Source organism: Pelodiscus sinensis, chromosome 30 (assembly GCF_049634645.1).
Source record: "Pelodiscus sinensis isolate JC-2024 chromosome 30, ASM4963464v1, whole genome shotgun sequence".
In the NCBI taxonomy this organism is placed as follows: Eukaryota; Metazoa; Chordata; order Testudines; family Trionychidae; genus Pelodiscus; species Pelodiscus sinensis.
The window spans coordinates 14,557,042-14,571,996 of NC_134740.1; the positions used below are offsets into that span (position 1 = coordinate 14,557,042).

At 62.6% G+C, this 14,955-nt stretch overlaps 1 long non-coding RNA gene across 1 annotated transcript; it reads right to left on the reverse strand.

Moving 5' to 3' along the window:
* Positions 1-461: 461 nt before the first annotated feature.
* On the reverse strand, positions 462-2,650 carry LOC142821225 (uncharacterized). Its single transcript, XR_012898127.1, has 2 exons — positions 2,358-2,650; positions 462-1,292 (listed from the first exon to the last, which is right to left on the reverse strand). It is a non-coding gene; the product is annotated as an uncharacterized LOC142821225 (long non-coding RNA).
* Positions 2,651-14,955: the final 12,305 nt, after the last annotated feature.

Here is a 14,955-nt window from a genome sequence, read left to right on the forward strand (position 1 = left end):
TGCAGAAGAGGAGAGCGAGGGGGGATCTGAGAGCAGCCTGCAACTCCCTGCAGGGGGTCCAGAGAGGCTGGCGAGAGGCTGTTCTCAGTGGGGGCGGATGCAGAACAAGGAGCAATGGGCTCCAGTTGCAGTGGGGCAGGTCTAGGTTGGATCTTAGGACAAACTCTTTCCCCAGGTGGATGGGGAAGCCCTGGGCTGGGTTCCCTGGGGAGGGGATGGAATCTCCTGGAGGTGTTTAAGTCCCGGCTGGACCAAGCCCTGGCTGGGCTGACTGAGTCGGGCTGGTCTTGCTTTGGGCAGGGGGCTGGACTCGACGGCTCCTGAGGTCTCTTCCCACCCTGGATTTTAGGTCTCTAGGAACTCCCAGCAGATCAGCACTGGGGCCGAGGGGGCTGTCTGAACTCCCGGGCTCCCCTCCCGTCCCTGGGCCCCACAAGGCATCGCACACACACACCGGCGGCTGCTTGGCGGGTCCGTTTATTGCGCTTAGGAAGCCCAGGAAGTCGCAGACAGAGGGGAACCGGCCCCGCACCGGGACGCGGCTAAGGGCACATGGCGGGGAGCGGGGATCAGCCGCGCTCAGGCGGAGCCCGGGATCTCAGGAGGGCCAGGCTGGGAGGCCTCGTTTCTGTGGGGCAGGGGGGCGAGGGGGCGGGGAAGGGGCGGCCCTACGGCCCAGCGGGCAGCAGAGGGCGGAGGGAGGACAGGCCGGTGTGGACAGAGCGGTGCGAGGAGCAGGGCGGGAGGGGGAGGATCCAGGCGAGCGCCCGTCCCCGGCTCTCTACAGCCAGGATGAGGGGCTGACGACTCTCAGGAGGCGCACGGGGCGCTTGTTCCTGCAGACGACGACGATGCGGCGGGACATGCTCTTCTCCATGTAGCCCCCCTCCCCCCGGGGCAGCCCTGCAGCGGGTGAGGCTCAGGGGCTTTTTGCTGATGCGGCGGCCGCGGGGGAGGGGCCTGCCCCCCTTCTTGCAGAGGCTGCTGATGACGGCGAGGCGCTCGTGGATGAAGATGTTGCTGCCCTGGATGCCCCGGGCCCGGGTCTGCAGGTCGCAGTACGCGGACGAGGCCGGGGGACCGCCCCCTCCGCCCCCTCCGCCCCCCGTGATTGGAGGTGCGCTGCTGTTCACTGGCGTCTTCGGGTTGTCCCAGTGCTTCCTCACGAACATGTCGTACGTCCCCTTCGGGCGCTGCCCGCTGGCCAGGGCCAGCCAGGCCCCCAGCAGGACGAGGGGCAGCAGCAGTGTGGGGCAGGAACCTCTCAGAGCCATGGCTGCGTCTGGGTCCTCCTGCAGTGGGGAGAGGGGGGAGATGTGGGGCAGGGATTCGCCTCCTCCATGGCTCCTCCTGAGGCCTGAATCCCTCCCCACATCCCATGGACCCTCCCCACCCCATGCTGCCCCCGGAGCCCACCCCCTCCCGCTACCCCCAACACGCCTCCAAAGCATTCACTGCAGGGCGAGCGCTCGGCTGCCGTGAACGTGAACGACCAGCTTTCCGGGGCCAAGTGCTGCTCAATCCAGGGCATTGCAGGAGGAACCTCTCTGGTCCGGCAACACCCCTGGTCCGGCAGGGTGTGAGCGAGCCGGGTGTGCACACAGCACGGCTCTGGCCACGTTTCCCGCGGTCCCATAACGTTCTTTTACAGCCAGCAGGCCTGGCTCTCCGTGCTCCCTGCGGTTAGTTCTCATTTATCCCTCAACATCTTCTCCAGCCCAGCAAGCCACGGCCGTGCTGGTCATGCTGCTCGACAGGACCAGCCTCCCATGGTCCAGCACATTCGCTGGTTCGCCACCCGTCTGCTCCCAAGGGTGCCGGACTGGAGAGGTTCAGCCTGGACCTGGATTGCCTTGATATTGGGCACGTGGCAGGGGGCTCAGGGGACGGGCCCCAGGAAATGCAGCGATGAGCTGTTGGCCTCTGATGAGCCATTGTGGGGACGATGGGCGTGAGCGAGGGCACCATGACACGGGCTGGGAGCCGCGTTCGGTCCGTGCGCAAACCAGTGTCCCTGGACTCCATTAGAGGGGGTTTCCTCTCTCCGAATGGGTGGGAGGGCTGGGTCAGCCCTCGCCCAAACCGCATGGGCCTGATATACGCCACGTGGGTCCCATTTAAAAACCACGTTATCCCCGGTTACAACCCAGGCCACCAGGAAACCAACTCTCACTGCCCCCAACCATCCTTAAACCCCCAGCTGCAGAGATCCCGACTGATCCAGGGGTCCTGACTCGCAGCCTCTCCCCTCCCCAGCTCTACCCACTAGCTCACACTGCCTCTCAGCCCCGCCTCCGCCCCGTGGGACACCGTGTTCTCCTCTGTCCCAGCTGCTGGTGGAGACTCCCTCAACTCACCCAAGTCCTTTGTGCTCTGGCTGCGAGGCTGATGGATCTCGAGGCACGTGGAGCTGATCCTCACCCTGACTCTCCCGCTGGGCTTGGCGGGGCTTATATAGAGCCCAGCCGGAGACGGAGAGGGCGGCGTGGGAGGGCAAATCCAGTAAACACTTGGAGCAGCCGGATTGTCACATCCCTGTGGATGCAACGCAGAGGCCCAGCAAAGAGGGTGTGGTGGAGACCAAGGAGCACGAGTCCTGTTGACACCCGGGCTCCACCGAACCGGCTCCGGGTGCATCCATGTGGGAGGGGCAGGTGTCAGTTTAGCACAGATGGGCAGAGCCGGGCCGGTTAATCCAGCGGGTGCGGGGATCAGCCCTGGGCAGCCCAGACTTTGCCATGGAGTCATGTCTCCCTACAGCACCCTGGGAAGGGCTCGGTTCCTGTCCCCGGGGTCCGCCCTGACGGGAAAGCGGGACCCCTGGGGGTCCGGTTCCTCCTTTGGGGGCGTCCCCACGCTGGCGCCTAGCCCCGGCCCTGTGAGTCCGTGACGATCCAGTGGGCACCGAGGTCTGCCTACGTGGCCCACTTCTTTCCAAAGAACAGAGCGCGCGTCCGCACAGCAAGCCCGGACATTTCAAATAAGGTGGCAGTAACGGGCTTCTCGCCCCGACTCCTGCGACCCTCCTTTCCCGGGGAGGAAGGGCAGCCGGAGGGAGAGCGTTCTTCCTGCCGCTTCCTGCCGTGTCGCCAGCTCCAAACGTCGCGGAAAGCGCCATTGACGTTGCCAGACTTTCGCTGTTTCCCTCCACTCTTCCCTGCCGTGGAGACGGGCCCTGGGCCAGCCCTGCAAGTGACTTGTGTGAGGCAGGCGGGAGTTTTGGGGTTCAAAGGGGGGTTGCTCACAGGGGGGCTCAGTGCCTGGCAGTTCCTGGTTTCCTGAGCCAAAGGGGGCAGTTTGGGGTTCAAAGGGGGGTTGCTCACAGGGGGGCTCAGTGCCCAGCAGTTCCTGGTTTCCTGTGCCAAAGGGGGCAGTTTGGGGTTCAAAGGGGGGTTGCTCACAGGGGGGCTCAGTGCCCGGCAGTTCCTGGTTTCCTGAGCCAAAGGGGGCAGTTTGGGGTTCAAAGGGGGGTTGCTCACAGGGGGGCTCAGTGCCCAGCAGTTCCTGGTTTCCTGTGCCAAAGGGGGCAGTTTGGGGTTCAAAGGGGGGTTGCTCACAGGGGGGCTCAGTGCCCAGCAGTTCCTGGTTTCCTGAACCAAAGGGGGCAGTTTGGGGTTCAAAGGGGGGTTGCTCACAGGGGGGCTCAGTGCCCAGCAGTTCCTGGTTTCCTGTGCCAAAGGGGGCAGTTTGGGGTTCAAAGGGGGGTTGCTCACAGGGGGTCAGTGCCCGGCAGTTCCTGGTTTCCTGAACCAAAGGGGGCAGTTTGGGGTTCAAAGGGGGGTTGCTCACAGGGCGGCTCAGTGCCCAGCAGTTCCTGGTTTCCTGTGCCAAAGGGGGCAGTTTGGGGTTCAAAGGGGGGTTGCTCACAGGGGGGCTCAGTGCCCAGCAGTTCCTGGTTTCCTGTGCCAAAGGGGGCAGTTTGGGGTTCAAAGGGGGGTTGCGCACAGGGGGGCTCAGTGCCAGCAGTTCCTGGTTTCCTGTGCCAAAGGGGGCAGTTTGGGGTTCAAAGGGGGGTTGCTCACAGGGGGGCTCAGTGCCCGGCAGTTCCTGGTTTCCTGAGCCAAAGGGGGGAGTTTGGGGTTCAAAGGGGGGTTGCTCACAGGGGCTCAGTGCCCGGCAGTTCCTGGTTTCCTGTGCCAAAGGGGGCAGTTTGGGGTTCAAAGGGGGGTTGCTCACAGGGGCTCAGTGCCCGGCAGTTCCTGGTTTCCTGTGCAAAGGGGGCAGTTTGGGGTTCAAAGGGGGGTTGCTCACAGGGGCTCAGTGCCCGGCAGTTCCTGGTTTCCTGTGCCAAAGGGGAGAGTTTGGGGTTCAAAGGGGGGTTGCTCACAGGGGGGCTCAGTGCCCGGCAGTTCCTGGTTTCCTGAGCCAAAGGGGGGAGTTTGGGGTTCAAAGGGGGGTTGCTCACAGGGGGGCTCAGTGCCCGGCAGTTCCTGGTTTCCTGTGCCAAAGGGGGCAGTTTGGGGTTCAAAGGGGGGTTGCTCACAGGGGGGCTCAGTGCCCGGCAGTTCCTGGTTTCCTGTGCCAAAGGGGGCAGTTTGGGGTTCAAAGGGGGGTTGCTCACAGGGGCTCAGTGCCCGGCAGTTCCTGGTTTCCTGTGCCAAAGGGGGCAGTTTGGGGTTCAAAGGGGGGTTGCTCACAGGGGCTCAGTGCCCGGCAGTTCCTGGTTTCCTGTGCCAAAGGGGGCAGTTTGGGGTTCAAAGGGGGGTTGCTCACAGGGGGTCAGTGCCCGGCAGTTCCTGGTTTCCTGTGCCAAAGGGGGCAGTTTGGGGTTCAAAGGGGGGTTGCTCACAGGGGGGCTCAGTGCCCAGCAGTTCCTGGTTTCCTGTGCCAAAGGGGGCAGTTTGGGGTTCAAAGGGGGGTTGCTCACAGGGGGGCTCAGTGCCCAGCAGTTCCTGGTTTCCTGTGCCAAAGGGGGGAGTTTGGGGTTCAAAGGGGGGTTGCTCACAGGGGGCTCAGTGCCCGGCAGTTCCTGGTTTCCTGAGCCAAAGGGGGCAGTTTGGGATTCAAAGGGGGGTTGCTCACAGGGGGGCTCAGTGCCCGGCAGTTCCTGGTTTCCTGTGCCAAAGGGGGCAGTTTGGGGTTCAAAGGGGGGTTGCTCACAGGGGCTCAGTGCCCGGCAGTTCCTGGTTTCCTGTGCCAAAGGGGGCAGTTTGGGGTTCAAAGGGGGGTTGCTCACAGGGGGGGCTCAGTGCCCGGCAGTTCCTGGTTTCCTGTGCCAAAGGGGGCAGTTTGGGGTTCAAAGGGGAGTTGCTCACAGGGGCTCAGTGCCCAGCAGTTCCTGGTTTCCTGTGCCAAAGGGGGCAGTTTGGGGTTCAAAGGGGGGTTGCTCACAGGGTGGCTCAGTGCCCAGCAGTTCCTGGTTTCCTGTGCCAAAGGGAGCAGTTTGGGGTTCAAAGGGGGGTTGCTCACAGGGGGGCTCAGTGCCCGGCAGTTCCTGGTTTCCTGTGCCAAAGGGGGGAGTTTGGGGTTCAAAGGGGGGCTGCTCACAGGGGGGCTCAGTGCCCAGCAGTTCCTGGTTTCCTGTGCCAAAGGGGGGAGTTTGGGGTTCAAAGGGGGGCTGCTCACAGGGGGGCTCAGTGCCCGGCAGTTCCTGGTTTCCTGTGCCAAAGGGGGCAGTTTGGGGTTCAAAGGGGGGTTGCTCACAGGGGGTCAGTGCCCGGCAGTTCCTGGTTTCCTGTGCCAAAGGGGGCAGTTTGGGGTTCAAAGGGGGGTTGCTCACAGGGGCTCAGTGCCCGGCAGTTCCTGGTTTCCTGTGCCAAAGGGGGCAGTTTGGGGTTCAAAGGGGGGTTGCTCACAGGGGCTCAGTGCCCGGCAGTTCCTGGTTTCCTGTGCCAAAGGGGGCAGTTTGGGGTTCAAAGGGGGGTTGCTCACAGGGGGGCTCAGTGCCCGGCAGTTCCTGGTTTCCTGTGCCAAAGGGGGCAGTTTGGGGGTTCAAAGGGGGGTTGCTCACAGGGGGGCTCAGTGCCAGCAGTTCCTGGTTTCCTGTGCCAAAGGGGGGAGTTTGGGGTTCAAAGGGGGGTTGCTCACAGGGGGGCTCAGTGCCCGGCAGTTCCTGGTTTCCTGTGCCAAAGGGGGCAGTTTGGGGTTCAAAGGGGGGTTGCTCACAGGGGGGCTCAGTGCCCGGCAGTTCCTGGTTTCCTGTGCCAAAGGGGGGAGTTTGGGGTTCAAAGGGGGGTTGCTCACAGGGGGGCTCAGTGCCCAGCAGTTCCTGGTTTCCTGTGCCAAAGGGGGCAGTTTGGGGTTCAAAGGGGGGTTGCTCACAGGGGGGCTCAGTGCCCAGCAGTTCCTGGTTTCCTGTGCCAAAGGGGGGAGTTTGGGGTTCAAAGGGGGGTTGCTCACAGGGGGGCTCAGTGCCCAGCAGTTCCTGGTTTCCTGTGCCAAAGGGGGGAGTTTGGGGGTTCAAAGGGGGGTTGCTCACAGGGGGGCTCAGTGCCCAGCAGTTCCTGGTTTCCTGAGCCAAAGGGGGCAGTTTGGGGTTCAAAGGGGGGTTGCTCACAGGGTGGCTCAGTGCCCGGCAGTTCCTGGTTTCCTGTGCCAAAGGGGGGAGTTTGGGGGTTCAAAGGGGGGTTGCTCACAGGGGGGCTCAGTGCCCAGCAGTTCCTGGTTTCCTGTGCCAAAGGGGGCAGTTTGGGGTTCAAAGGGGGGTTGCGCACAGGGGCTCAGTGCCCGGCAGTTCCTGGTTTCCTGTGCCAAAGGGGGGAGTTTGGGGTTCAAAGGGGGGCTGCTCACAGGGGGGCTCAGTGCCCGGCAGTTCCTGGTTTCCTGTGCCAAAGGGGGCAGTTTGGGGTTCAAAGGGGGGTTGCTCACAGGGGGGCTCAGTGCCCGGCAGTTCCTGGTTTCCTGTGCCAAAGGGGGCAGTTTGGGGTTCAAAGGGGGGTTGCTCACAGGGGGGCTCAGTGCCCAGCAGTTCCTGGTTTCCTGTGCCAAAGGGGGCAGTTTGGGGGTTCAAAGGGGGGTTGCTCACAGGGGGGCTCAGTGCCCGGCAGTTCCTGGTTTCCTGTGCCAAAGGGGGCAGTTTTGGGGTTCAAAGGGGGGTTGCTCACAGGGGCTCAGTGCCCAGCAGTTCCTGGTTTCCTGTGCCAAAGGGGGCAGTTTGGGGTTCAAAGGGGGGTTGCTCACAGGGGGGGCTCAGTGCCCAGCAGTTCCTGGTTTCCTGTGCCAAAGGGGGCAGTTTGGGGTTCAAAGGGGGGTTGCTCACAGGGGCTCAGTGCCCAGCAGTTCCTGGTTTCCTGTGCCAAAGGGGGCAGTTTGGGGTTCAAAGGGGGGTTGCTCACAGGGGCTCAGTGCCCGGCAGTTCCTGGTTTCCTGTGCCAAAGGGGGCAGTTTGGGGTTCAAAGGGGGGTTGCTCACAGGGGCTCAGTGCCCGGCAGTTCCTGGTTTCCTGTGCCAAAGGGGGCAGTTTGGGGTTCAAAGGGGGGTTGCTCACAGGGGGGCTCAGTGCCCAGCAGTTCCTGGTTTCCTGTGCCAAAGGGGGCAGTTTGGGGTTCAAAGGGGGGTTGCTCACAGGGGCTCAGTGCCCGGCAGTTCCTGGTTTCCTGTGCCAAAGGGGGGAGTTTGGGGTTCAAAGGGGGGTTGCTCACAGGGGCTCAGTGCCCGGCAGTTCCTGGTTTCCTGTGCCAAAGGGGGCAGTTTGGGGGTTCAAAGGGGGGTTGCTCACAGGGGGGCTCAGTGCCCGGCAGTTCCTGGTTTCCTGTGCCAAAGGGGGCAGTTTGGGGTTCAAAGGGGGGTTGCTCACAGGGGGGCTCAGTGCCCGGCAGTTCCTGGTTTCCTGTGCCAAAGGGGGCAGTTTGGGGTTCAAAGGGGGGTTGCTCACAGGGGCTCAGTGCCCAGCAGTTCCTGGTTTCCTGTGCCAAAGGGGGCAGTTTGGGGTTCAAAGGGGGGTTGCTCACAGGGGGGCTCAGTGCCCGGCAGTTCCTGGTTTCCTGTGCCAAAGGGGGCAGTTTGGGGTTCAAAGGGGGGTTGCTCACAGGGGGGCTCAGTGCCCGGCAGTTCCTGGTTTCCTGTGCCAAAGGGGGTAGTTTGGGGGTTCAAAGGGGGGTTGCTCACAGGGGGGCTCAGTGCCCAGCAGTTCCTGGTTTCCTGTGCCAAAGGGGGCAGTTTGGGGGTTCAAAGGGGGGTTGCTCACAGGGGGGCTCAGTGCCCGGCAGTTCCTGGTTTCCTGTGCCAAAGGGGGCAGTTTTGGGGTTCAAAGGGGGGTTGCTCACAGGGGCTCAGTGCCCAGCAGTTCCTGGTTTCCTGTGCCAAAGGGGGCAGTTTGGGGTTCAAAGGGGGGTTGCTCACAGGGGGGGCTCAGTGCCCGGCAGTTCCTGGTTTCCTGTGCCAAAGGGGGCAGTTTGGGGTTCAAAGGGGGGTGGCTCACAGGGGCTCAGTGCCCGGCAGTTCCTGGTTTCCTGTGCCAAAGGGGGCAGTTTGGGGTTCAAAGGGGGGTTGCTCACAGGGGGGCTCAGTGCCCAGCAGTTCCTGGTTTCCTGTGCCAAAGGGGGCAGTTTGGGGTTCAAAGGGGGGTTGCTCACAGGGGCTCAGTGCCCAGCAGTTCCTGGTTTCCTGTGCCAAAGGGGGCAGTTTGGGGTTCAAAGGGGGGTTGCTCACAGGGGGGCTCAGTGCCCAGCAGTTCCTGGTTTCCTGTGCCAAAGGGGGCAGTTTGGGGTTCAAAGGGGGGTTGCTCACAGGGGCTCAGTGCCCAGCAGTTCCTGGTTTCCTGTGCCAAAGGGGGCAGTTTGGGGTTCAAAGGGGGGTTGCTCACAGGGGGGCTCAGTGCCCGGCAGTTCCTGGTTTCCTGTGCCAAAGGGGGTAGTTTGGGGTTCAAAGGGGGGTTGCTCACAGGGGGGCTCAGTGCCCAGCAGTTCCTGGTTTCCTGTGCCAAAGGGGGCAGTTTGGAGTTCAAAGGGGGGTTGCTCACAGGGGGGCTCAGTGCCCAGCAGTTCCTGGTTTCCTGTGCCAAAGGGGGCAGTTTGGGGTTCAAAGGGGGGTTGCTCACAGGGTGGCTCAGTGCCCGGCAGTTCCTGGTTTCCTGTGCCAAAGGGGGCAGTTTGGGGTTCAAAGGGGGGTTGCTCACAGGGGCTCAGTGCCCAGCAGTTCCTGGTTTCCTGTGCCAAAGGGGGCAGTTTGGGGTTCAAAGGGGGGCTGCTCACAGGGGCTCAGTGCCCGGCAGTTCCTGGTTTCCTGTGCCAAAGGGGGCAGTTTGGGGTTCAAAGGGGGGTTGCTCACAGGGGGTCAGTGCCCAGCAGTTCCTGGTTTCCTGTGCCAAAGGGGGCAGTTTGGGGTTCAAAGGGGGGTTGCTCACAGGGGGGCTCAGTGCCCAGCAGTTCCTGGTTTCCTGAGCCAAAGGGGGCAGTTTGGGGTTCAAAGGGGGGTTGCGCACAGGGGGGCTCAGTGCCCGGCAGTTCCTGGTTTCCTGTGCCAAAGGGGGCAGTTTGGGGTTCAAAGGGGGGCTGCTCACAGGGGGGCTCAGTGCCCAGCAGTTCCTGGTTTCCTGTGCCAAAGGGGGGAGTTTGGGGTTCAAAGGGGGGTTGCTCACAGGGGGGCTCAGTGCCCGGCAGTTCCTGGTTTCCTGTGCCAAAGGGGGGAGTTTGGGGGTTCAAAGGGGGGTTGCTCACAGGGGGGCTCAGTGCCCGGCCGTTCCTGGTTTCCTGTGCCAAAGGGGGCAGTTTGGGGTTCAAAGGGGGGTTGCTCACAGGGGGGCTCAGTGCCCAGCAGTTCCTGGTTTCCTGTGCCAAAGGGGGGAGTTTGGGGTTCAAAGGGGGGTTGCTCACAGGGTGGCTCAGTGCCCGGCAGTTCCTGGTTTCCTGTGCCAAAGGGGGCAGTTTGGGGTTCAAAGGGGGGTTGCTCACAGGGGGGCTCAGTGCCCGGCAGTTCCTGGTTTCCTGTGCCAAAGGGGGGAGTTTGGGGGTTCAAAGGGGGGTTGCTCACAGGGGGGCTCAGTGCCCAGCAGTTCCTGGTTTCCTGTGCCAAAGGGGGCAGTTTGGGGTTCAAAGGGGGGTTGCTCACAGGGGGCTCAGTGCCCAGCAGTTCCTGGTTTCCTGTGCCAAAGGGGGCAGTTTGGGGTTCAAAGGGGGGTTGCTCACAGGGGGGCTCAGTGCCCGGCAGTTCCTGGTTTCCTGTGCCAAAGGGGGCAGTTTGGGGTTCAAAGGGGGGTTGCGCACAGGGGCTCAGTGCCCGGCAGTTCCTGGTTTCCTGTGCCAAAGGGGGGAGTTTGGGGTTCAAAGGGGGGTGGCTCACAGGGGCTCAGTGCCCGGCAGTTCCTGGTTTCCTGTGCCAAAGGGGGCAGTTTGGGGTTCAAAGGGGGGTTGCTCACAGGGGCTCAGTGCCCAGCAGTTCCTGGTTTCCTGTGCCAAAGGGGGCAGTTTGGGGTTCAAAGGGGGGTTGCTCACAGGGGGCTCAGTGCCCAGCAGTTCCTGGTTTCCTGTGCCAAAGGGGGCAGTTTGGGGTTCAAAGGGGGGTTGCTCACAGGGGGGCTCAGTGCCCGGCAGTTCCTGGTTTCCTGTGCCAAAGGGGGCAGTTTGGGGTTCAAAGGGGGGTTGCTCACAGGGGGGCTCAGTGCCCAGCAGTTCCTGGTTTCCTGTGCCAAAGGGGGCAGTTTGGGGGTTCAAAGGGGGGTTGCTCACAGGGGGGCTCAGTGCCCGGCAGTTCCTGGTTTCCTGTGCCAAAGGGGGCAGTTTTGGGGTTCAAAGGGGGGTTGCTCACAGGGGCTCAGTGCCCAGCAGTTCCTGGTTTCCTGTGCCAAAGGGGGCAGTTTGGGGTTCAAAGGGGGGTTGCTCACAGGGGGGGCTCAGTGCCCAGCAGTTCCTGGTTTCCTGTGCCAAAGGGGGCAGTTTGGGGTTCAAAGGGGGGTTGCTCACAGGGGCTCAGTGCCCAGCAGTTCCTGGTTTCCTGTGCCAAAGGGGGCAGTTTGGGGTTCAAAGGGGGGTTGCTCACAGGGGGGGCTCAGTGCCCAGCAGTTCCTGGTTTCCTGTGCCAAAGGGGGCAGTTTGGGGTTCAAAGGGGGGTTGCTCACAGGGGGGCTCAGTGCCCAGCAGTTCCTGGTTTCCTGAGCCAAAGGGGGCAGTTTGGGGTTCAAAGGGGGGTTGCTCACAGGGGGGCTCAGTGCCCAGCAGTTCCTGGTTTCCTGAGCCAAAGGGGGCAGTTTGGGGGTTCAAAGGGGGGCTGCTCACAGGGGGGCTCAGTGCCCAGCAGTTCCTGGTTTCCTGTGCCAAAGGGGGCAGTTTGGGGTTTAAAGGGGGGTTGCTCACAGGGGGGCTCAGTGCCCGGCAGTTCCTGGTTTCCTGTGCCAAAGGGGGCAGTTTGGGGTTTAAAGGGGGGTTGCTCACAGGGGGGCTCAGTGCCCGGCAGTTCCTGGTTTCCTGTGCCAAAGGGGGGAGTTTGGGGTTCAAAGGGGGGCTGCTCACAGGGGGGCTCAGTGCCCGGCAGTTCCTGGTTTCCTGTGCCAAAGGGGGCAGTTTGGGGTTCAAAGGGGGGTTGCTCACAGGGGGGCTCAGTGCCCGGCAGTTCCTGGTTTCCTGTGCCAAAGGGGGCAGTTTGGGGGTTCAAAGGGGGGTTGCTCACAGGGGGGCTCAGTGCCCGGCAGTTCCTGGTTTCCTGAGCCAAAGGGGGCAGTTTGGGGTTCAAAGGGGGGTTGCTCACAGGGGGGCTCAGTGCCTGGCAGTTCCTGGTTTCCTGTGCCAAAGGGGGCAGTTTGGGGGTTCAAAGGGGAGTTGCTCACAGGGGCTCAGTGCCCAGCAGTTCCTGGTTTCCTGTGCCAAAGGGGGCAGTTTGGGGGTTCAAAGGGGGGTTGCTCACAGGGGGGCTCAGTGCCCGGCAGTTCCTGGTTTCCTGTGCCAAAGGGGGCAGTTTGGGGTTCAAAGGGGGGTTGCTCACAGGGGGGTTCAGTGCCTGGCAGTTCCTGGTTTCCTGAGCCAAAGGGGGCAGTTTGGGGTTCAAAGGGGGGTTGCTCACAGGGGGGCTCAGTGCCCGGCAGTTCCTGGTTTCCTGTGCCAAAGGGGGCAGTTTGGGGTTCAAAGGGGGGTTGCTCACAGGGGCTCAGTGCCCAGCAGTTCCTGGTTTCCTGTGCCAAAGGGGGCAGTTTGGGGTTCAAAGGGGGGTTGCTCACAGGGGGGCTCAGTGCCCAGCAGTTCCTGGTTTCCTGTGCCAAAGGGGGCAGTTTGGGGTTCAAAGGGGGGTTGCTCACAGGGGCTCAGTGCCCGGCAGTTCCTGGTTTCCTGTGCCAAAGGGGGCAGTTTGGGGTTCAAAGGGGGGTTGCTCACAGGGGGCTCAGTGCCCGGCAGTTCCTGGTTTCCTGTGCCAAAGGGGGCAGTTTGGGGTTCAAAGGGGGGTTGCTCACAGGGGGGCTCAATGCCCAGCAGTTCCTGGTTTCCTGTGCCAAAGGGGGCAGTTTGGGGTTCAAAGGGGGGTTGCTCACAGGGGGCTCAGTGCCCGGCAGTTCCTGGTTTCCTGTGCCAAAGGGGGCAGTTTGGGGGTTCAAAGGGGGGTTGCTCACAGGGGGGCTCAGTGCCCGGCAGTTCCTGGTTTCCTGTGCCAAAGGGGGCAGTTTGGGGTTCAAAGGGGGGTTGCTCACAGGGGGGCTCAGTGCCCAGCAGTTCCTGGTTTCCTGTGCCAAAGGGGGTAGTTTGGGGTTTAAAGGGGGGTTGCTCACAGGGGCTCAGTGCCCAGCAGTTCCTGGTTTCCTGTGCCAAAGGGGGCAGTTTGGGGTTCAAAGGGGGGTTGCTCACAGGGTGGCTCAGTGCCCAGCAGTTCCTGGTTTCCTGTGCCAAAGGGGGCAGTTTGGGGTTCAAAGGGGGGTTGCTCACAGGGGGTCAGTGCCCGGCAGTTCCTGGTTTCCTGTGCCAAAGGGGGCAGTTTGGGGTTCAAAGGGGGGTTGCTCACAGGGGGGCTCAGTGCCCAGCAGTTCCTGGTTTCCTGTGCCAAAGGGGGCAGTTTGGGGTTCAAAGGGGTGTTGCTCACAGGGGCTCAGTGCCCGGCAGTTCCTGGTTTCCTGTGCCAAAGGGGGCAGTTTGGGGTTCAAAGGGGGGTTGCTCACAGGGGCTCAGTGCCCGGCAGTTCCTGGTTTCCTGTGCCAAAGGGGGCAGTTTGGGGTTCAAAGGGGGGTTGCTCACAGGGGCTCAGTGCCCGGCAGTTCCTGGTTTCCTGTGCCAAAGGGGGCAGTTTGGGGTTCAAAGGGGGGTTGCTCACAGGGGGGCTCAGTGCCCAGCAGTTCCTGGTTTCCTGTGCCAAAGGGGGCAGTTTGGGGTTCAAAGGGGGGTTGCTCACAGGGGGGCTCAGTGCCCGGCAGTTCCTGGTTTCCTGTGCCAAAGGGGGCAGTTTGGGGTTCAAAGGGGGGTTGCTCACAGGGTGGCTCAGTGCCCGGCAGTTCCTGGTTTCCTGTGCCAAAGGGGGCAGTTTGGGGTTCAAAGGGGTGTTGCTCACAGGGGCTCAGTGCCCGGCAGTTCCTGGTTTCCTGTGCCAAAGGGGGGAGTTTGGGGGTTCAAAGGGGGGTTGCTCACAGGGGCTCAGTGCCCAGCAGTTCCTGGTTTCCTGAGCCAAAGGGGGCAGTTTGGGGTTCAAAGGGGGGTTGCTCACAGGGGCTCAGTGCCCAGCAGTTCCTGGTTTCCTGTGCCAAAGGGGGCAGTTTGGGGTTCAAAGGGGGTTGCTCACAGGGGCTCAGTGCCCAGCAGTTCCTGGTTTCCTGTGCCAAAGGGGGCAGTTTGGGGTTCAAAGGGGGGTTGCTCACAGGGTGGCTCAGTGCCCAGCAGTTCCTGGTTTCCTGTGCCAAAGGGGGCAGTTTGGGGTTCAAAGGGGGGTTGCTCACAGGGGGGCTCAGTGCCCGGCAGTTCCTGGTTTCCTGTGCCAAAGGGGGCAGTTTGGGGTTCAAAGGGGGGTTGCTCACAGGGGGGCTCAGTGCCCGGCAGTTCCTGGTTTCCTGTGCCAAAGGGGGCAGTTTGGGGTTCAAAGGGGGGTTGCTCACAGGGGGGCTCAGTGCCCAGCAGTTCCTGGTTTCCTGAGCCAAAGGGGGGAGTTTGGGGGTTCAAAGGAGGGTTGCTCACAGGGGGTCAGTGCCCGGCAGTTCCTGGTTTCCTGTGCCAAAGGGGGGAGTTTGGGGTTCAAAGGGGGGTTGCTCACAGGGGGGCTCAGTGTCTGGCAGTTCCTGGTTTCCTGAGCCAAAGGGGGGAGTTTGGGGTTCAAAGGGGGGTTGCTCACAGGGGGGCTCAGTGCCAGCAGTTCCTGGTTTCCTGTGCCAAAGGGGGCAGTTTGGGGTTCAAAGGGGGGTTGCTCACAGGGGGTCAGTGCCCGGCAGTTCCTGGTTTCCTGTGCCAAAGGGGGCAGTTTGGGGTTCAAAGGGGGGTTGCTCACAGGGGGGCTCAGTGCCCAGCAGTTCCTGGTTTCCTGTGCCAAAGGGGGCAGTTTGGGGTTCAAAGGGGGGTTGCTCACAGGGGGGCTCAGTGTCTGGCAGTTCCTGGTTTCCTGTGCCAAAGGGGGGAGTTTGGGGTTCAAAGGGGGGTTGCTCACAGGGGGGCTCAGTGTCTGGCAGTTCCTGGTTTCCTGTGCCAAAGGGGGGAGTTTGGGGTTCAAAGGGGGGTTGCTCACAGGGGGGCTCAGTGTCTGGCAGTTCCTGGTTTCCTGTGCCAAAGGGGGTAGTTTGGGGTTCAAAGGGGGGTTGCTCACAGGGGCTCAGTGTCTGGCAGTTCCTGGTTTCCTGAGCCAAAGGGGGCAGTTTGGGGTTCAAAGGGGGGTTGCTCACAGGGGGGCTCAGTGCCCGGCAGTTCCTGGTTTCCTGTGCCAAAGGGGGCAGTTTGGGGTTCAAAGGGGGGTTGCTCACAGGGGGGCTCAGTGCCCGGCAGTTCCTGGTTTCCTGTGCCAAAGGGGGCAGTTTGGGGTTCAAAGGGGGGTTGCTCACAGGGGGGCTCAGTGCCCAGCAGTTCCTGGTTTCCTGTGCCAAAGGGGGCAGTTTGGGGTTCAAAGGGGGGTTGCTCACAGGGGGGCTCA